Consider the following 22944-nt stretch of genomic DNA (forward strand, 5'->3'; position numbering starts at 1 on the left):
CCATCATTATTACTACTTTTTAATATTTTCCTGGCACTCTTAGTCAACAATAAGTCAACAAAAAGAAACATGAAGTATAAATATTGGAAAGAAGAGAAAAATTGTTACTTGCCTCAGATGACAAAGACAATATCTTTGATTAGTTTGAATTTTTGGAAACCAAACTCTCCTTATTTTCTGCTTTTTGCCTGGTATTATTTCATCCCTGAGGCAATGAGACACCACCTATTATTTGCTTGAAGAAGGGAGAGGAAGAAAAGGGACGTGCGTTATATACATAATATATGCACATATAGACAGACACACACAAATATCTGCAGAATAGACATTAAAATATTAACAATGGCCAGGTGCGGTGGCTCATGCCTGTAATCCCAGCACTTTGGGAGGCCCAGGTAGGAGGATCACTTGAAGTCAGGAGTTCGAGACCAGCCTGACCAACATGGCAAAACTTTGTCTCTACTAAAAATACAAAAATTAGCTGGGCATGGTGGTGGGCACCTGTGATCCCAGCTACTCAGGAGGCTGAGGCAGGAGAATCACTTGAACCTGGGAAGTGTAGGCTGCAGTGAGCCAAGATTGCGCACCTACACTCCAGCCTGGGCAACAGAGCAAGACTCTATCTCAAAAAGTTAACAAGACTTATTTCTTAATGGTGAGATTCCCATTGGTTTTTTTTCTTTATGTTTTCCTATGATTTCCAGATTTTCTACAGTGAACATTTATTAGTTGTGTAGTAGAAAAATACACATTATTTTTCAAAAGCCAAAGGTAAACAAGGGGAAGAAAGGTGTTCAAATTGTAGCAGAAATGGCTGGTGAGGAGCTGGAAGAAGAATCCAAAGGGGAAAATATGCGCTTGGGATATATTGAAAGAACCATGGCTTCGGAAGCAGAAGACTGGAGTTCCATCACTGGTGGCATCGCTTATAAATGTGATAATTCCAGGCAAGTCATTTGACTCTGGTAGCCCCAATTTCCTTTGGGGAAGACCCCTACTACCCATTCTTCATGTCCCCCACATTAAGAGGCTTCCATGGAGAAATAGGACTTTCACCTTGTGTCACCTGCAGCTTATGGCTCTACCAACCAGGCAGCGTAATTTGCCCGGGACAGTTAATGCTTTTTGTCGCATCATATTTATTCGTCTCTTCCATTTTCACTCTCCAAAGTCTCCTAGTTTTAAGCAATGCATTGATGTGGTCACCCAACTCATGGCAGCTTTGTTCATGAGAAAAAAAAAAATGGCTGTTTTTAGGCAGTTTTAAACAAACGTGGACTTTAGCAAACTCTAACTGCTAGAATGAGCAAACAGGCTGTTGGGGTCTTAGTTAAACCCACTTCATGATGGCTACTGTAAGCTTTGCCTGGAACTAACCAGGCACAGTGTGGCATTGTTGTCTTTAAGCATCAGTAGGCAGAAGTGTGCTTGCAGCGATGTGGATCTTAGCCAGGACTGCAGGCCAAGAGTGTAAATGGCATGGACAGCGCATGATCTATATAGCGTAGAGGTGTCATGCCTGCCTTGGGCCGGCAGGGTAGGCTCAGGTATCCTGGTGCCGTTCCCCTTCCTGTTGCTTTGCATCTTGTCTAGAAGGGTGAAAAATGTGGTTGGATTCACATGGCTTGTTTGCACATTCAAGAATTCACCCCAAATTTGGTTCTCAGTTTGTTAAATATGTCAGCACTGACCGAAATTTTAGATTTCAGGACCCAAATTGTGGCTTACCCCATAGATCTTTCTCATTCCTTCAAATATTGCAGGCCCTCTGACAACACTCATTTCTGGATTCTGAAAAAACAATCTGCTCAAAAACCTGTTCTGATGGCTGGGAATTTCTTGTGGTTCTGAATTATGTGGAGTATGAGGCTGAGGCTATAATAATCTGATGTGTCCTATTAACTCTTTGAACTCTTTAAAAAATGTGGTTCATGAGAGGCCATGAAGGAGCCACACCCATTCCCACAGAAGGCAGCCCAGGCTGGGGCTGCTACAGACATCAGACCCAGGCCCTCTGGTAGAGACTCATCAGAACTGGAAATTGGGCTGGGCATGGTGGCTCACACCTGTAATCCCAGCACTTTTGGAGGCCGAGGTGGATGGATCACTTGGGGTCAGGAGTTCAAGACCTGCCTGGCCAACATGGTGAAACCCTGTCTATTAAAAATACAAAAATTACCCAGGCGTGGTGGCGGGCACCTGTAATCCCAGCTACTTGGGAGGCTGAGGCACGAGAATTGCTTGAACCCAGGAGGCAGAGGTTGTGGTGAGCCAAGATCACGCCATTGCACTTCAGCCGACAGAGCGAGACTCCATCTCAAAAAAAAAAAAAAAATTGGAAATGAAATTTTGAACATTTTTTTGCATATCAAGTCATAGGAAAAAAATAAAAATTTGTGTTGCACTTGACGTTCTTTGGAATTTTAATTGTACATTAAGGAAATTTAACTTTGGGCTTTAATTCTTTGGAACCTAAACTTTGGACTTTCCTTAGAAGAAGATTTGATTTTTGGACTTCAAGATCTCACTTGGAATTTCCAGATGAAAGGGAGTTGGTATTCAAATTTGGTCTCCTCTGTGTTGCTGGAATTCAATTATTGAGTATTTTATATTGTTATTTAATTACATTGCAGAACCTCCAAAAAGATTATGTTAGACAATGTAGCTGAACATTTTGGCGGCAGGGAGGGAGAAAAAGACTAGAAAGTGAATTTGCCCTTACGTTAGTTAAATTAATATGCTCTTTGGATCTATCCAGAGTCTTCTGAGAGTATTTTCTCAACTGTCCACCTTCAATCCCAGAAGGATTCTCTAAAGGAACTGTGGCTAGAGTCAGGGGACTGGCCTCAGAAAGATGGGAGTGGCACTGTTAGGACAGAGAGCTCCCCCAGAGAAAATAGCCACAACCTTGGGTGACCATAAGCTTAATGGTTAAACCCAGTCGGCTAGGAGAACAAAGAACTGGGATGCTTTAAGAGAAATCATTTTTTATCCTTTCCATATGCCTTCATGAGTAACCTCCTGGCTCCCTGGCCCCTATCCCTCACATCCCCATGAGAAAGAGGGAGTTGTAGCCTTTGGCATATGTGATCTGTTGGGTAGAGTTCATCCATCAAAAGACTGTCAGCATGAGGGATTTGCTCTCATCCCTCTTGTTTTGTAGTTTTAGTTAATGCATCTGCTGTGGTCCCAAACCTTCACCTGGATGGCCGCCCCAGGGTCTACACTAGTGTGTGTCATGTGTGCCTATGGGGAGTGGGTTGGGTAGGGAATGTTAACAGGCTCATGGCATACCTCAGCCATGCTCCCCAATAACGTGTATTAGTAATAAAGTCAGCATTTTCCTCTTCATTTGCCTGACTCCTGTTCTACCCTGTGGTGGGTTCTGAACTTGGGCAAGAACAAGCATATTAGTTTGTTTACTCTATAGAGCCCCCAGTAACGCTCATCTTTAAAGTCTGAATAATAAGCCCCACTGCTGCTCCCATCATACGCAGCTGTATTTAAAGGTTAAGGAGATAATGGATGTAAAAATATTTTGTAAATTGCTTATCAGTCCGTAGTTTGGTCAATTCTTGTTGTTACTTGTATTAGTTCTAAGATAACCATCATCACTTTGCAAATGAGAATTTAAAATGACACTTCTCACTGCACTATATTCATAGTGTGAATAGCTCCCACGTCTTGACTTCCTATTCTGCACTGGGCACTCAAGATAATTTCTCACTCTGTGCGTTTATTGCTTTTTGACAACATCACAGCTTTTCTCAAAATATTGGGAAGAATATGGAGTTCCTGGGAGGACATTGAAATGGAGGCCAACAGGAGGCCCTGGGTGTGTCATTTTTAACCATTTTTCATAAATCCAGAAAAGGGGTCATGTTTGTTATGGCTATTGCCTTATGCAAGGAGAGTTGTAGGCAGGGGCTACTCCTACTCTGTGTTCTTCTTCAAGGTTGGATGGGGGCATAGGGTTACCCACTTTCTCTCTTCCAAGTTGATATCTCTGTGTGTCAACTTGCCATTAGCTATTCTGTTGACACCCCCGTATAGCCCCAGCTGCCTGTGAACCCTATCCCACAAGCAGAGATAATGAGACAGTGCTACGTATATAACCTGGTCTGATTACAGTCTCAGATCTTTGCACCTCAGCAGCTGTGTGTTGTCACCAATGAAAATTTTTAACTCGTCTGCCAATTCCCTGGTTGCCCAAATAAGTGGCTGAAAGAGTGGCTGCTGTTCCATCGTTTATTAGAACAGAATTTAGGTTCTGATAAACCCTAATGCTGAAAATTAGCTCCGAGGAAACTGCGACTGCGGTTCTTGGTCTCTGGCTGATAGGAAAAAGTTAGAATGTATTCAGGTGGGTTTTTTTATCCTGTAGCCAGTTCAGCACTCAAATTACTTCTGAGCTATTTTTAAAAACGTAATAGGACCAATACTTAGGAGAGCCAGATGCAGTGTGAGGAGGATCAGAAAGCATCTATTACGGGCTCGTCATTCGCTCTCCCACAAAGCCTCGGATGATATTGGAAAAGCTCTTCCTGGTCTTCCCGGCGGCTTAACTACGTCGCTGGAATCCTCGGGGTGCTCGCAAAACTTGCCACGGATGGAGAAGCCGTTTTAGCTCGTGGAGTCATGTTGGAATTAGCCTTTTGACATCAGCAAAGTCACAGGCGTCATTGGCTTTTCAGACAGTTACATTGAGATGTAGCCCCGGGGGCCATAGGTGTGCAATCTACCCTTTCAAAATGTTGGCGCGTGAGCCTTCTTTTTGAGGTCTCCAAAGAAAGAGGCTTGGCATTTTTGGTAGCGTGTTCAAGTGTCTCACAACTGTTTCAGACAAAGACAGTTATTTTTCAAGTGCATTCTAGAATTTTTCTTCTTGTTCTGATATCATGGAGCGTGAAACCTCTTTTCATCTCCACATTCCTCTGATTCCTCATGCAGGATTCTTGCAGGTTGTCATTGGTTCCACTCCCTTGGCTTTTTCCTTTTCAGACTAAAATGAGCAACGGACCGAGCAGAATACACTGTGTTCCCAGCTGGGGAGCAGAAAGAGAGGGGAGGAGGCCACTGAGGGAGGATGGAAGATGCAGTCCCTGGCCTCGTTGGAACGTGCCATCTAGTGAATAATTTCTTCCATTTTTCCTCCAGCAGGAAAAGTTGTCTTTTTTCTCCCCCAAGCTGTTGCTCGTTTTGGCCATGTCCTTCCCAAACCTTTCCAAGTTTTCTCAATTCTTTCTTCATTTCCAAAGCTCAGCTTGAATCTAGCACAGAAAAACAATAATCTTATTTTAAAAGATGTTTAAATCCAAAAACTATAACATCTTGCTTATGTTATTTTAAAATTACAGTGGGAAACAAGAGCATTGGTGGCAGGGCTAGATTCTGGCTCTGTCACCACCCGGCTCTGGGACTTCTGCCGACAACCCTAATCTGTCTCAGCCTCAGTTGCTGGTAAAACGTGGATAGCAACAGCCGATTATGGGCTTGGTAGGAGCATTAGAGGCTAAGTGTGGGAGGCTCCTTGCACTTACTGATTTCTTTTTTTAAAATAGAAAATTAAAAATATCTGAATCCTATTGTCTTTTTATGAATTAAAGTGCACAGGCCCATGGTTTTCATAAACAGCAGTAGTGTACTCAGTGCTGCCACTGTTAATTTCTCAGCCCTTCCTAGGCAGGGCTGAATCTGTCCTTCCAGCTCCCACAGCCCCTGGCTCATGCCTGTTCCCCAGGAGGGGCCATGTTGTAGCCGAGTGTCGATAAACCTGCCTCTTCCGTGCATAGTGAGGCTCTCCAAGCAATGTCGAGCCGTCCACTCATCTGCACACTTGTGTGCTGGCCTTGCCGCTTATGAAGTGCATTCATATGGCTGTAGAGAGTTGTATGATAAGACAACAGAGACAAGGAAGGGTGAGGGTATGAAGTGGGGAGAATGATGAGAAATTGATTAGTGGGTACAATGTGCATTATTCTGGTGATAGATACCCCAAAAGCCCTGTCTTGATCACTACAAAATCTATGCACATGACAAAATTGCCCTCGTATCCCATACATTTGTACAAATTAAAAAATAAATCATGTTCACAGGCACTGTGACATTATTATCTCATTTCAGTCTTACAACAATGCCATGAGCTAGTTCTTTAGGCCCATTTTACAGATGATAGAATGAGCTCAGAAAAACCAAGCCATTGTTCCATGGTCAAAAAGCCCATGAACTAAGTCACTTGAATGTGAATCTCAGCTTTTTTTTTTTTTTTAAGGTGAATTTTGTGTTTCTGTCACCTCTCAGCCCCACAGTCTCAGGGTTCTCTGTTTCCTACATGTGGCACTATCTCTTTTACACACACACAAGCTCAACACCCTCGTCTGTAGCCAGGAACTTAAATCATCCCCAGGTAGGCCTGAGGTGGCACGAGGGAAGACCATGTGAGGATAGAGGAAAGGGGCAGCTGTCTGCAAGTCACGGAGAGAGGCCTCAGAAGAAACTAACCGTACTGACACCTTGATCTTGGACTTCCAGGCACCAGAACAAATTTCTGTAGTTTTAGCCTCAAAAAAACCCATCATCTCCAGGTAATCTGGAAGCTCCAGTAATCCCCAGGTTTGTGAATTCTTGGAGTGCCATTCACATTGCTGCCAGCTCTGATGGAGGAATCAAGGTAGAAGATCATGACCTGCCCAGAGAGTGCCAGGTTGGCCCTGGGAGCCTGGCCAGCCTCTCTTCTTGGCTAACTCTGGGCACCAGAACCTTGTCTGAAATAATTCTGTGGTAGCTATAGAAACATCTTGAGTGGTCTTATACTCCCAAACATTATATAGATGACAAAAGTATAGCTAAGAATGGCTGAAGCCACTCAGTGGAGCAGACTTGGTCCATGGCCCTGAATAAATCCTTATGGTGGCTCCTGACATCACACTTCCTCTTCCCCAAGACTCTTAGCAAGTGCACATAACAAGCTGGTCTTCATGCTCACCTGGACCGCAGCTTTTTTGTACACTCACCTGTTCTCCACTGTGTGTCTATGTTGTCCTCCTTATCTATCCTAGGACATACCTGGGTGCTTTTCCTAAGCCTTTGCTGATCGACAGACTCGCTCAAGGTTCTGTGTGAGCAGAAGCTTCCTGCCTGAGTTCTTAGAGAGGCATGGTTGACACCCCTGTGCTAAGAAATTCTTTCTGCTTATCAGTCTGTCAGAGGGAAACAGCTCTTTCTGTTGACTCTTGACCCTATAGTTTTACATTTTGGTTGACCCTGGAAGCTTGTGTTCTCTGACCAGCTGTGCTTGTGCTATAGGGAGAGGACAGATGCTCTGTGTCCCACTGCTTTAGGACAAAACATTGGTTCCAAGATAAATTGATTCCCGGGTGCTCGCAAGCAAGGACACCACAACACTGTCTCTATCAGTGTTCTTTCTGCTGATAGAAGACTGGACTTGCACTGTTTTCCTACTTTATCTCCAGTGATGCATGGGCTCACTGTGTGTCCAGGAAAGAGTTTCTTGCCGGCATCTTCACCTGAAGTAGAGGAGGAACAGGATGCCCCCAGAGTCCTCGAGGGTGGGCCTGTGTCCACTGGGGGCAGGGTGTTCCTTTCCATCCACTGATCTTTGGGCAGCCTAAGGACACCAGGGTGGGGGCAGGAGGAAGAGGAACCATGGAGGCAACATAGGCCACATCTGTACTGAGGCTCAGACAGTTTCCCCTTTGGCTTTGTCTTTCTGTGTCTGTTGAAGATAACACTTATTAAGGTAGAATCGACGTATAATAATCTGCACCTATGTAAGGTGTACACTTTGGTAAGTTTGGGCTTATGTAAACACCCATGAAACCATCACCATAATCAAGATCGGGAATATATTCTTCACCCTCAAAAGTTTCCCCAACCCCATTATAGATCAGTTTGCAGTTCCTAGAATTTTATATAAATAGAATCATATAGTATCTAGTGTTTAAAAAATTATTGATATGTAATTTACATACAATAAAATTCACTTGTTTTAAGTATATACATTTGTAAGGACTCTCCAGAGAAACATAACGAATTGTATGTTTGTGTGTGTAGAAAGAGAGAGAGGGAAGAAAATACTCAATTTTGTAAAGGAATTAGCTCACAAAATTGTGGGATCTGAAATTTGTAGGGCAGGCCAGCAGGCTGAAAACTCAGGCAGGAGGTGATGTTACAGTCTTGAGATAGAATTTCTTTTCTCGGAGACCTCAGATTTTGCTCAGAAGACCTTTAACTGATTGGGTGAGGCCCACTCACATTATTGAGTGTAATCTTTTTATTTAAAATTGTGCCACCATCATCCCAATCTAATTTTAGAACAGTCCCATCACCCTGAAGCCTTAAACACTTTTTCCTTTGGATTTATCTTTCTATGTTTCTTTTTTACCATTAAGGTCATCAGTACAGAAGGAACTAGACACCTCTAGTCTAATTCTTCAGCTCTTCTAATCTCATTTTTTTTCTTTATTTCCTCTAACAAAATAGGATACATGTGCAGAATGTGCAGGTTTATTACATAGGTATACGTGTGCCATGGTGGTTTGCTGTACCTATTGACCCGTACTCTAAGTTCTCTCCCCTCGCCCTCCACCGCTCAATAGGCCCAGGTGTGTGTCGTTCCCCTCTCTGCATCCATGTAGTCTCAATGATCAACTCCCACTTATGAGCGAGAATATGTGATGTTTCATTTTCTGTTCTTGTGTTAGTTTACTGAGGATGATGGCTTCCACCTTCATCCATGTCCCTGCAAAGGACATGATCTCATTTTTAATGGCTGCATAGTATTCCATGGTATATATGTACCACATTTTCTTTATCCAGTCTATCATTGATGGGCATTTGTGTTGGTTCCATGTCTTTGCTATTGTATAATGCTGCAATAAACATACATGTGCATGTGTCTTTATGGTAGAATGATTTATATTCCTTTGGGTATACACCCAGTAATGGGATTGCTGGATCAAATGGTATTTCTGGTTCTAGATCCTTGAGGAATCACCATACTGTCTTCCACAATGGTTGAAATAATTTACATTCCCACCACCAGTGTAAAAGCATTCCTATTTCTCCACACCCTCACCAGCATCTATTGATTCCTGGCTTTTTAATAATCACCATTCTTACTGGCATGAGATGGTATCTCATGGTGATTTTGATTTGCATTTCTCTGATCAGTGATGTTGAGCTTTTTTTCATATGTTTGTTGGCTGTGAAAATGTCTTCTTTTGAGTAGTATTCCTATCCTTTGACAACTTTTTGATGGAATTGTTTTTTTTCTTGTAAATATGTTTAAGTCCCTTGTAAAGCAAAAATTTTCTTCCATTTTGTAGGTTGCCTGTTCACTCTGATGATAGTTTCTTTTAAGCAGTGCAGAAGCTCTTTAGTTGAATTAGATCCCATTTGTCAATTTTGGCTTTTGTTGCAATTGCTTTTGGTGTTTTTATCATGAAGTTTTTGCCCATGCCTATGTCCTGAATGATATTGCCTGTTTTCTTCAAGGGTTTTTATGGCTTTGGATTTTATAGTTAAGTCTTTAATCCATCTTGAGTTAATGTTTGTATAAGGTATAAGGAAAGGGGTCCAGTTTCAGTTTTCTGCATATGGCTAGCCAGTTTTCCCAGCACCATTTACTGAATAGGAAATCCTTTCCCCATTGCTTGTTTTTGTCAGGTTTGTCAAAGATCAGATGGTTGTAGATGTGTGGTGTTATTTCTGAGGTCTCTGTTCTGATCCATTGGTCTATATGTCTGTTTTAGTACCAGTACCATGCTGTTTTGGTTACTATAGCCTTGCAGTATAGTTTAAAGTCAGGTGGCATGATGCCTGCAGCTTTGTTCTTTTTGCTTAGGATTGTCTTGGCTACACAGGGCCTTCTTTGATTCCATTTGAAATTTAAAATAGTTTTTTTTCTAATTCTGTGAAGAATGTCAGTGGTAGTTTGATGGGAATCGCACTGAATGAATAAAACACTTTGGGCAATATGGTCGTTTTCATGATCTTGATTCTTCCTATCCATGAGGGTGGAATGTTTTTCCATTTGTGTCCTGTCTTATTTCCTTGAGCAGTGGTTTGTAGTTCTCCTTGAAGAGGTCCTTCACATCCCTTGTTAGCTGTATTCCTAAGTATTTTATTCTCTTTGTAGTAATTATGAATGGGAGTTCATTCATGATTTGGCTCTCTGCTTGCTTATTGTTGATATAAAGGAATGCTTGTGATATTTGCACATTGATTTTGTATCCTGAGACTTTGCTGAAGTTGCTTATCAGTTTAAGGAGTTTTTGGGTTGAGATGATGGGGTTTTCTAAATATAAAGTCATGTCATTTGCAATCAGAGACAACTTGACTTCCTCTCTTCCTATTTGAATACCCTTTATTTCTTTCTCTTGCCTGGTTGCCCTGGCCAGAACTTCCAATACTGTGTTGAATAGGAGTGGTGAGAGAGGGCATCTTTGTCTTGTACTGGTTTTCAAAGGGAATGCTTCCAGCTCTTGCCCATTCAATATGATATTGGCTGTGGTTTTGTCATAAAAAGCTCTTATTATTTTGAGATATGTTCCATCAATACCTAGTTTATTGAGAGTTTTTAACATGAAGGGATGTTGAATTTTTGTCAAAGGCCTTTTCTGCATCTATTGAGATAATCATGTGGTTTTTGTCTTTGGTTCTGTTTATGTGATGGATTATGTTTATTGATTTTCATATGTTGAACCAGCCTTGCATCCCAGGGATGAAGCCGAATTGATCTTGCTGGATAAGTTTTTTGATGTGCTGCTGGATTCAGTTTGCCAGTATTTTACTGAGGATTTTTGCATTGATGTTCATCAGAGATACTGGCCTGAAGTTTTCTTTTTTTGTTGTGTCTCTTCCCAGTTTGGGTATCAGGATGATTCTGGCTTCATAAAATGAGTTAGGGAGGAGTCCCTCCTTTTCAGTTTTTCGGAATAGTTTCAGAAAGAATGGTACCAGCCCCTCTTTGTATTTCTGGTAGAAGTCAGCTGTGAATCTGTCTGGTCCTGGGCTTTTTTTGGTTGGTAGGCTGTTAATTATTGTGTCACTTTCAGAACTTGTTATTGGTCTATTTAGGGATTCAGCTTCTTGCTGGTGTAGTCTTGGTAGGGTGTATGCATCCAGAAATTTATTCATTTCTTCTAGATTTTCTACTTTATTTGCAAAGTATTCTCTGGTGGTAGTTTGTATTTTTACTTTACTTTTGTATTTGTAGTTTGTATTTGTATTTTAATACTAAAGTAGTAGTATTTTACTACTTTATTTGCATAGTATTCTCTGATGGTAGTTTGTATTTCTGTCAGTGGTGATATCCCCCTTATTATTGTTTATTGTGTCATGTCTATTTGATTTTCTCTCTCTTCTTCTTTATTAGTCTAGCTAGCAGTCTACCTATTTTGCTAATTTTTTAAGCTCCTGGATTTGTCGATTTTTTGGAGTGGTTTTTATGTCTCTATCTCCTTCAGTTTTTCTCTGATTGTAGTTATTTCTTGTCTTCTAGCTTTTGGATTAGTTTGCTCTTGCCTCTCTAGCTCTTTTAATTGTGATATTAGAGTGCTGATTTGAGATCTTTCTAGCTTTCTGCTGTGGAAATTTTAGTGCTATAAATTTCCCTCTTAACACTGCTTTAGCTGTGTCCCAGAGATTCTGGTACATTGTCTCTTTGCTCTCATTGGTTTCAAAGAACTTCTTGATTTAAGCCTTAATTTCATTCTTTACCCAGGAGTCATTCAGGAGTAGGTTGTTCAATTTCCATGAAATTGTGTGCTTTTGAGTGAGTTTCTTAATCCTGAGTTCTAATTTGATTGCACTGTGGTCTAAGAGACTGTTTGTTATTATTTCAGTACTTTTTCATTTGTTGAGGAGTGTATTACTTCCAATTATGTGGTTGATTTTATAATAAGTGCCATGTGGCACTGAGAAGAATATATATTCTGTTGATTTGGGGTAGAGAGTTCTGTAGATGTCTATTAGGTCTGCTTGGTCCAGAGCTGAGTTCAAGTCCTGAATATCCTTGTTAATTTTCTGTCTCATTGATCTGTCTAATATTGACAGTGAGGTGTTAAAGTCTCCCCCTATTATTGTGTGGGAGTCTAAGTCTCTTTGTAGGTCTCTAAGAACTTTCTTTACAAATCTGGGTGCTCCTGTATTAGGTGCATATATATTTATAATAGTTAGCTCTTATTGTTGAACTGTTCCCTTTATCATTATGTAATGCCCTTTTTTCTGGTTTGTAGTCTGTTTTGTTAGAGACTAGAATGCAACCCCTGTTTTTTTTTTGCTTTCCATTTGCTTGATAAATTTTTCTCCATTCCTTTATTTTGAGCCTCTGTGTGTCTCTGCATATAATATGGTTCTCTGGAATACAGCACACCAATGGGTCTAGATTCCTTATCCAATTTGCCAATCTGTGTCTTTTAATTTGGGCATTTAGCCTATTTACATTTAAGGTTAGTATTGTTATCTGTGAATTTGATCCTGTCTTCATGATACTATTTGGTTATTTTGCACACTAGCTGATGCAGTTTCTTCATAATGTCATTGGTCTTTATATTTTGGTCTGTTTTTGCAGTGGCTGGTACCGCTTTTTCCTTTCCATATTTAGTGCTTCCTTCAGGAGCTCTTGCAGGGCAGGCCTGGTAATGAAATCTCTCGGTATTTGCTTGTCTGGAAAGGATTTTATTTCTCCTTTGCTTATGAAGCTCAGTTTGGCTGAATATGAAATTCTGGGTTGAAAATTCTTAATGTTGAATATTGGCCCCCAATCTCTTCTGGCTTGTAGAGTTTCTGCTGAGGTCTGCGTCTGATGGGCTTCCCTTTGTAGGAGACCTGGCCTTTCTCTCTGGCTGCCCTTAAGAGTTTTTCCTTCATTTCAACCTTGGAGAACCTGATGATTATGTATCTTGGGGTTGATCTTCTCGTGGAGTATCTTAATGGTGCTCTCTGTATTTCCTGAACTTGCATGTTGGCCTGTCTTGCTAGGTTGGGGAAGTCCAACCTGGATATGTCCTGGATAATATCCTGCAGTGTGTTTTCCAGCTTGTTTCCATTCTCTCTACCTCCTTCTCTTACTCAAATCAATTGTAGGTTTGGTCTTTTTATGAAGTCCCGTATTTCTTGGAGGCTTTGTTCATTCCTTTTCATTCTTTTTTCTCTATTCTTGTCTGCATGTCTATTTCAGTCAGGTGGTCTTCAAACTCTGATATCCTTTCTTCTGCTTGGTCGATTCGGCTGTTGATACTTGTGTATACTTCACAAAGTTCTAGCGCTGTGTTTTTCAGTTCCATCAGGTTGTTTATGCTCCTTTCTAAACTGGTTATTGTAGTTAGCAATTCCTCTAACCTTTTATCAAGGTTCTTAGCTTCTTTGCATTGGGTTAGAACATGTTCCTTTAGCTCATTGTAGTTACTACCCATCTTCTGAAGCCTACTTCCGTCCATTCATCCATCTGATCCTCTGTCCAGTTCTGTACGCTTGATGGAGAGACGTTTCAATCATTTGGAGGAAAAGAGACACTCTGGCCTTTTGGGTTTTCAGCAGTTTTTCGTTGATTCTTTCTCATCTTTGTGAGTTTGTCTAGTTTTGGTCTTTGAGTCCGCTGACCCTTGGATGTGGTTTTTGTGGGAGCCTTTTTGTTGTTGTTGCCTTCTGTTGGTTTGTTTTTCTTTCAGTAGTCAGGTCCCTCTTCTGTAAGGCTGCTGCAGTTTGCTGGGGGTTCACTTTAGGCCATATTTACCCAATTCATTCCCATGCCTGGAGATGTCACTCACAGAGGCTGGAGAAGAGCAAAAATGGGTGCTTGCTCTTTCTTCTGGGATGTCTGGCCTCGAGGGGCACCAACCTGATGCCAGTAGGAGCTGTCCTATGTAGGGTGTTTGACAACCCCTGTTGGAGGGTCTCACCCAGTTGGGTGGCACAGGGAGCAGGACCCATTTAATGAAGCACTTTGTTTCTTGGTGGAGAGAGTGTGCTTCACTGCGGGGAAACCCACTCATCTGGGCTGCCTGCATTCCTCAGAACTACCAGGAGGAGAGGTTAAGTCTGCTAGTCCTCAGAGACCGTGGCCATCCCTCCCTCTAGGGGCTCATGCCCAGGGAGATCCGAATTCTGTCCCTGATCCTCTGGCTGGAGTTACTAGAAATCCTGCAGGGAAGCCCCACCCAATGAGGAAAGATGGGTCAGGGTTAGGTCTGAAGAGGCACTCTGGCCGCAGACTGCCACAGCCAGTGTGTTGGGCTGTGGGGACAAGTCTTGGGGCCAAGCTGTCCAGTCTCCCTGGCTCCAGCAGGGGAAAAGCGTAGCCTGGAGCTATAGAAATGGGTGCCACCCTTCACCCCGCCCAGGGAGCTTAGCATGTTAGGCAGTTGTGAGTCACGGTGCTGGCTGCTGCCCCTCCCCCAAGGAGCTCAACCGGCTTAGACAACAGGCAGCTATAGCTGATGCTGGTCACCCTTCCCCCAGGGAGTTCCATTAGGCTTAAGCAGATTCAAGCTGAGAGGCTGTAAGCATCTGTGCGTTCTGTGGTTGGGACGCTAGACCCTGGTGGCATGGGTTCGCGAATGGGGTCTTCCGATCCATGGGTTGCAGAGTTCCATGGCAAAAGCATAGTTTCCCTGGTAGGGTAGCACACTTACCACCTCCCTTGGCCTGGGGGGAGGAGGTTCTCCTTCCCCGTGTGGCTCTCAGGTGTGCCACTGCAGCACACTGTTCTTCCTTCTCTCCGTGGTCAGTTTTTTTGTTGAGAGAGCCCTGTAGTCAATTTTGATGAGAAAACATCGATACCTTGGTTGCTGGTGAAGGATTCACACACTTGCTATGTTTTTTTTTTTCAATGGGAGCCTCCGAATGTTGCTGCTTCTGGTCGGCCATCTCGGCCCTGCCCCCACCGTAATCTCATTTTAGTAAGACTTTTCCATAATTGTCTACTGATGATTTATTACTTATCTGTGTGGTAGAATTGAAAAACAATCACTTTTTAACAAACTTTGATTTCTTCATTTACATTCAAGAACATTGAATTCTACTGATGTGTGTTGATCCCTTCTCTGTGTTACTTGTGTTCACAAGAGTCACCTCATCTTATTTTTAACCTCACGAGATAAGGAAGAGTTGACCCATTTTTGCAGAATAAGGAATGGAGTCTCAGAGAGGCCAACAGCTGACACTGAGTTTGACACTGTTGGAAGAGTTCAACTGAGATTTGAAAGTAGCCCTTCTGATTCTAAGTCCTTCCATTGCAGCCCAGCTGCCTGCTTCAGACATAAGCTACCCTGTGTGCTTAAAAGAGCCCCATACAGCGTCAATGCACATGACTAAGCCTTGCTGTGGGAAAGGATACCTTGTGAAGGTCTCTACTGCATGGAGGTTGGCACAAACAGGCAGGCTCACCTGGCATTTCTACCCATGCTTGAGACAGGATGCCAAAAAAGGGCACTTCTTAAAGAAACATGGAAAGATAGATCCAAGGGAAAAAGCATTGAAGGCCTTGGGGTGATGGAGCTGTTCTAAAATTAGGTTGGGATGGTGGTGGCACAACTTTAGTAAGTAGACTACAACTATTAAATTGTGTACCCTATGTTGGTTTTGTGTGCCAACCTGGCTTGGCTTTTAGTACTCATGTAGTTTATGTCGTTTTCTTTGTTACCACTGTTGGAGTCATTGGTTTTTGGAAAACTAGGTTGGAACATGCTGGGGAAAGCATCCTTCCCAGGCCTATCCCTCTCGTCTTTCTCTTGCCAACACAGTCCTCCAACAGGCAGAAGCAACCTGGTGCTTCTATGAGGGACCTGGAGAACTTTGCCTGAGGCTTTGCATCTTCTTAGCTCCTTCCCACCTCCTCCAGCTGCTGCCTGTGCCACAGGCGCCTTCTCCTCTGCCACTCTGATGAACATCAAGGTGCAGTTCCACTTTCTGCTGTCATTTCTCGTGGGTAGATGCCATCAATCTTGTCTTCTGTGTTCTAATGAACCTATAGCCCCCAACCACTCCCAACATCAAAATATGTCCTACAGGTTAGAATTTTGGTGCTACTTCTGATTTCTCTTTGACTGCTCCTTCCTGTGCCCAAGGCCTCTGGGAATTCCTTAACTGACCTTTCCATGGTACTCAGTTCCATGCCAGAATGTACTGCCATACTAGGAAACCTTTCTTCTGTTCTCTGTTGGAAGATCAAATCTATGCCATGCCCTCTCTTCATTTGATCTCTTCTTCCACTCTCTGAGATTCCTACTTAAAACAGTAAAAACAAAAACAAAGAATTAAGAAAGACTATGGAAGCTATCCATGCAAATTAGCACAGGCTCACAAACTTGGGGGGCCTTGGGCCATGATTCAACATAGAAGAAAAATTTAGCCTGACACATCAGCGTTTCCTTAGGCATCTGGACAACCTCTTCCCTCATCAACAAGCCAACCCTGCCAAGTCTAAAGAAGGGGTCAGTTTTGTAAAAGCCTTATTATACAGGAAGAGATTTCTGTTCAGTTTCCCTGCAAAGGCAGAGGTAACTTTCCCAGAAGAGCTGGTTAATTTCTTTGCTCACCTCCTGCGCACTTAGTGAATTCAAGGAAGCGATAGATTCTTGGGCCTCCGCCCACACATTCAGGTTATAAAGACAATGGATAGAAGAACCAGTTGCTTTAAGTTCTTAAAAATAAGAAAATGAAGACACCACAGCATCACTTCATAGGCGAATTTTGTGCCTCATGCCATAGAAATCTGTATGTCCTGGATTTTCTAGGACAACTCCAATTTCAGATATACTTGTCAAGTCTTAATTTCTTATTATTAGCTAACAAAATATGATCACCTTGGTTACAGGTGAGCCTGTGTTATGTGAGGTTATTGTCATAACTAATTTTTTTTGGATGGCATCAAACATGACTGAGTTCTACCAAACTGTATACTAAATGAGTCATATTATTGAGATGATACAGTGCAGTTACCAGGTGGTTCTGCTAATAATTAGAAACACATTTCTATATTTCACAGGACCAAGGAAAGGAAAACATCACCAGGAAAATGTTACATGTGGGGACAATTATTCTATAGGCCCTTGGCTGGGAGTTATGGATATGAACATAATTCAGAGGTAAAAGTGAAATACTGGAATAATACATGGAGATTTCTTCTATTGGTGCAGAACTACAGAACACAAGAATCAACATGCAGCCAAGTCTTGAGTATTCAAGGAATGATGACCCAATTTGTCGATTACTAAGACTTTTCCTCCCTTTTCTTATTCTCACAGTTCAGTGATCCTCAAATTTGAGTAATATATTTACAAATTAAGAATTTAGAATTAAGAAAAAAAAATTTAAACCTTTAAAAGACTGTGGTGTTCCTTAAATTATTTGTAAATTATTTGGAATTATATTAAAACTTGCACGAAGCTAAAATTTAAGATTTGATTCATATGCTTTTATATATGCTTGTTTTAATAAAAATAATTCACAAAGTAAAAACCATCAAAACCACAAAATCACTAAGTTCAATATTAACAACATTAATTTACAGTGATGGATGATGTTTTGGTGAAACAACACGGGAAAGTGTAATTTTCCCATGTGATCAGGAGCAGAGGAGACCCAAATACTGGAAATCAGTGTTGGAGATTCACAACTTCCACCTCCTCCGCTAGGACATAATGCTTTTTTCCCAGGGGTCTGTCAGCCCCAGCTTGGGGAACACTGCTTTTGCCATTTATGTAGAACTGATTTTTTTCTTCTAAGATCTGCCAGGGAAAAAAGACAATGTGAAACCAAAATCCACCAGATACTCTTGTTGTTGCTAAAGGGAATTTAGGGCTATTTGTAGGTTTCAATTAGATAAAATTTTGACTTCCTTTCTGGTTTCTCATTACCATGGCTATTAGAGCAGGGGTCCCCAATCCCTAGGCCATGGACTGGTACCAATCCATGGCCTGTTAGGAACAGGGCCACACAGCTGGAGGTGAGCAGCAGGTGAGTGAGTAAAGCTTCATCTGTATTTAAAGCCACTCCCATCTCTTGCATTACTGTCTGAGCTCTGTCTCCTGTCAGATCAGCGATGACATTAGATTCTCATAGGAGCACAAACCCCATTGTGAACTGCATATGTGAGGGATCTAGGTTGGGTGTTCCTTATGAGAATCTAATTCCTGATGATCTGTCCCTGTCTCCATCACCCCCAGATGGTACCATCTATTTGCAGGGAAACAAGCTCAGGGTTCCTACTGATTCTGTATTATGGTGAGTTGTATAATTATTTCATTATATATTATTAATACAATGTAATAATAATAGAAATAAAGTGCACAATAAGTGTAATGCACTTGAATCATCCAAAACCATCCCCCTCTTCTGGTCCGTGGGAAAAATTGCCTTCCACAAAACTGGTCCCTGGTGCCATAAAGGTTAGGAATCACTGTGTTAGAGCCTTATCCATCTATTGCCTCTTCAGGATTGCCTGCCTACTGCATTGGCCTGGCTATAGCACAGCAGGCAGACACGTGCCTTTTCCAGAGACTCCCACATTGATTTTTGAATGAAGAAACACATCCATTAGGCCTGCCTTACATTGTAAGTGGATCCACTTGAAGGAGCAGCCAACTCTTGTATTGTGATGTAAATGGTGCTGTTCTGCACTCAGCACTTTCATCTTCTAAGTGTTTCACAAACACTGGCTAATTAATAATCCCCTTTTCTGTGCTGCCAGGGAGGAGTTGTAAGGAAAGAATGATGGGTGGCTTTCCAGATAAACACATGTTAATTTTTATCCCAGGCTAAGGGGAAAGAAACAAACATATAGAGCCAAACACTTACTGTGTCTGCCACTATGACATTCATTATTGTATTTAAACCTCACAACAATTTTGGCAGGCAAAGAATCTTGGCATAAAGGTCTTCTTATCACCATTTTTACAGATGGTGAAATGGCAGCTTGTAAAGATAATTATAGTGAGGGATGGAGGTAGGATTTGAACTCATGTCTGTTGGTTTCCAATGCTCACACACATTCTGCTACTCCGCAGTGCTAAGAGTGGAAGTTTAGCATTTCCACTGTATTAGTCATTATTATTATCAACAAGTATTATTAATATTTAATGACCATAATATTTCAAATTTATGTAGCCCTAATCTTGGAGACACTTAGAGTTCTATGCAACTATTCTGCTCTTGCTCAGTTCAAAAGTGGTAATATTTGGATTTTGTGTTGGAAGTCATTTTGGTCTCATTCTTGTTTTAAGAGCAATTTTTCATGGGTTCAAACTCTTGGACTTGTGAAAATCTGGGATTGAAAACAACGTTTGCTTTGTCCTCAGAAGTCATAGCCATGACATACCAGATGTTCTAGTCTCTGATAAAAAATTCTTGTTAACTTTTAATGGAAGAAAATGGACTGGCGGTTAGGACATATCCTTTACTCTTTTTTTTTCCCCCCCCAATTATCACTTACAAAGACCTGGGACTATGGTTTCTCCTGGCTGTACCACCCACTTCCAAGCACACTGAGTGCTTGGGAACTACTTCCTGGGTATGGGGCCCATTGTTCTAACCTAATTTTTACTGTTGGATTAAAGTATATCCATGGCCAAATAATGGTCCTATTGCTAGTCACTCTTTTGTCCACAAATGAACTGGAGTGAAACCCATATCTTGACTGCTTTCCTTTTCAGCACCCATCAGATAAGCAACCCGGGCTGTTGAGAGGAAGATGTTAGCTGACCCCCAAGGCAGGGCCAGGTGCTGAAGTCCTGCTCTTTCAAAGATGATGAATCAGAGAATGCTGTGTCACTGCTTGTTCCATTCCTGTGCTGGTACTGGCAAGTGGGAAAGCTGGGATTCAAATCCAAGTCCGTGCCTCCAAAAGTCCATGTTGAAGCTGTTCTTGTTGCTGAATTTAATGAACCTCTATCACGTGTAGGTATTTTACATTTTCAATAAATTGTTAATTTTTTATGGAGTGCCTGCTTTTCTCAAGTATTATACTATGCTAGGTGCTAGGAATATGGTAGTGAAGGAAACAGCCAGAAAAATACATTCAAACTTCATTGAGCTTACAGTCTCTAAAGTACATATATTTTTTGATTTAATCCTAATAACTATTTGTGTGTATGCATGTAGTTATATGTATACACACTTATGCATGTATCTCCGTATACATATATGCCTGTGTAGTTGTCCTTGTCCTTGTTTTGCACTTGAGAAGAATAATGCAGTGATTTATTCAAGATTGTGTAGTTAAGGATTATAGAACTTGAATTTGAATCCAGATCTCTGAATCCTAGATATTTCCACATTATGACACTGTCTTCTGTTCATAAAATGAATGGAAAATAGGGTTTTGCTGTAAAAGGTGGGCTCAGTTTTAGGGAAATAACCAAAAAACCACCTCCTTCAATACTCCCAATGGTGTGACAGCTCGTGTGCCCTTCAACAGATTTCCAAGAGTCAGGCAATGAATTCCTTTCTATGTATTATTCATCATAATAAACTTCAGCTGGATGATCACTTCTATTGGTTATTTGGGAAATTGCCTGTGTTTTATTGTCTGTATTTGGCAGGATCCAATGGAGAAAGTGAAAAGTGTTGTCACTGAGCTGGGCCGCAGAGCTGGTTATCAAGGGTAGTCTACGAAGTCAGAGGTAAGCTGATACATGGTGGTAGAATGAAGTTCACAGTGCTATGTAGTTCTCCCTTTTTCTTGAATTACCGTGGTGCTGACATCCAGACTAAAGTGCTATTCTATGACCTTTCCACCAGTTCCCTCTCAGAATCACTCAAAAGAAAATAGAGAAATGAGAAAGAGAGGCATGAATTTATTTTTTGATGAAACTAGGAAAACGGGTTACCCCAAATCACAATGTACGAGAAAGGGGTGGCAATGGCTGTGAAAATCAAACAGGAATGTGGAGAGACTGAGAAAGGCTGCTTCAGCTGCTAACATCAGAGAAAGCTGGGGGGAAACAGTAGGACCATCTCGAAGGCCCAAACCAGCAGCCTCTTGTTTGTAACCACTGGGATGAGCATGTAGTCTGACTGCAGACGTATCTCTGGACCTCATCTGGCAGAGAGATGAAGCTCAGTAGGCAGAACTGAATGAGGAAATCACCCAAACGAGCCATAGATGTAAGAAGCAGCCAGTTGGCAAGGAAGAGTGGTCTGGTGGGTGCAGTGGCTCACACCTATAATCTCAGCACTCTGGGAGGCCGAGGAGGATCACCTGAGGCCAGGAGTTCGAGACCAGCTTGGCCAACATGGCGAACCCTGTCCCTATTAAAAACTATAAAAATTAGCCAGATGTGGTGATGCATGCCTGTAATCCCAGCTACCTGGGAGGCTGAGGCATGAGAATCACTTGAACCTGGGAGGTAGAGGTTGCAGTGGGCCAAGATCACACCACTGCACTCCAGCCTGGGTGACAGAACAAGACTCCTCCTCAAAAAAAAAAAAAAAAAAAGCTCTCTCTCTCTCACTCTCAATCTCTCTCTCTCTCTCTCTCTCTCTCTCTCTCACACACACACACACACCTGCATGTACACACATAAGAATTCTGAAATAAGAATTTTTGTTATCCTAATTCATAGCCCTGACCCTCCCCTCCCAAACTTCTGGCAAATAGCTGGTCCAGGAAAAATTCACTTCAATCAAAGATAAATACTGTCAAAAAAGTATCAGAATGTGATATATATGCATACACTGTGAAGGAGAGGGGAAGGAAAAAGGAAAGGAAAACAATGGATAGTTGATGGATAGTCACCAGAAAGAAAAATGTTCTCATGGAGCTGGTGGTAATTCTGATCAAGCTCATTGCCTTAATCATTTTAAAAACCAATATTTCTATGAAACAATAGCTCAATGAAGAGATGCAGCAGTTCCATGAAAATGGGCAACACAGTAAAAACGATGAAATATCACCTGGCACAACTCGTGAAAATAGTGAAAGAAAAAATAAAAGCCACTGAGAAATTAGAAGGAACACAAAGGCAGACAAGAGTGAGAAAGGCAAGCGAACAGTTTGCATTTACAGAGGATGTGACGGACACAAACGATGGAGACTAGAGAACCTCACTTGTCTTTAGAAAGAGCAGAATAGCGGACCAGAGGGACCAGAATGAAGGAGCAGAGAAGATATTTTAACATCATAATTAAAGTTTCCAGAAATAAAAGACGACTTGAATCTACACATTGAAAGGGAACACTGGGAAAAAAAAATGACACAGGACAATCAACATCCAGCTATATCCTGGTAAAGGGACTGGCTTCCCATAGAAAGCCTCTGGAACTGGCAGACAAAAAGATCAAATCACTTGTAAATAGAGAGACCATGAACTACTCTCAATTTGCATCTGTTTTCCAGCCATAATTATGTATGGTGCTCCCCCTCACTCTCAAAAGTGTCGTGACTTACACAAAAAAAATTATACGATTGCCTTGCTTAAATAAGTAAAATAATAGAGGAGAAGAAAGACATGGCTTTAGACATCGCCACAGCAACATAGCAAATACAAACTCCTATGAATCCTCAAAGTATAACCCCCCCCCCCCCAATTTTAGATTTAATACTTAACCAAATAGTCATTCAAATAGAAATAATCTCTTTTTGGTGTGCATGAACCAAGGAGCATAATTCTCCTAAGTCCTTCTTGATTAAACTGCTAGAAAACAACCTTCAGCGAACCAAGAAGGAAGAGGAGGATGTGTGCCAGGTGTGCCCCAATTTAAAATCATTTCCTTCCACTCTTCCCAAGATATCCCCCCTCTGTACTCCCTACTTCAGTTAATGATATCCCAAAATCTGATTGTCTAACTGGCAAACTGGGATTTATCCTAGTCACCCCATTCTCTTCATTCCAACATTTCACTAGTCGATAACTCCTGTCAAACTGTAAAACGTTCTCTCAAATCTTTCCTCTGCTTTCCATTTCTACTGTCATGCCTTAG

At 41.7% G+C, this 22944-nt stretch overlaps 2 long non-coding RNA genes across 2 annotated transcripts in view; one reads left to right on the forward strand and one right to left on the reverse strand.

Annotated features, from left to right (window-relative positions):
* LOC129491428 (uncharacterized) overlaps positions 1-17111 on the forward strand; it is a 146802-nt gene extending 129691 nt beyond the window's left edge. Inside the window, exon 3 of the long non-coding RNA XR_008660551.2 lies at positions 17012-17111. This is a non-coding gene — a long non-coding RNA (uncharacterized lncRNA). The remainder of the gene's footprint in view (positions 1-17011) is intronic.
* LOC134731666 (uncharacterized) lies at positions 4988-17652 on the reverse strand. Its single transcript, XR_010114132.1, has 3 exons — positions 17535-17652; positions 16116-16248; positions 4988-5270 (listed from the first exon to the last, which is right to left on the reverse strand). It is a non-coding gene; the product is annotated as an uncharacterized lncRNA (long non-coding RNA).
* Between the last annotated feature and the right edge of the window lie 5292 nt (positions 17653-22944).

This window comes from Symphalangus syndactylus, chromosome 10, assembly GCF_028878055.3.
Source record: "Symphalangus syndactylus isolate Jambi chromosome 10, NHGRI_mSymSyn1-v2.1_pri, whole genome shotgun sequence".
In the NCBI taxonomy this organism is placed as follows: Eukaryota; Metazoa; Chordata; class Mammalia; order Primates; family Hylobatidae; genus Symphalangus; species Symphalangus syndactylus.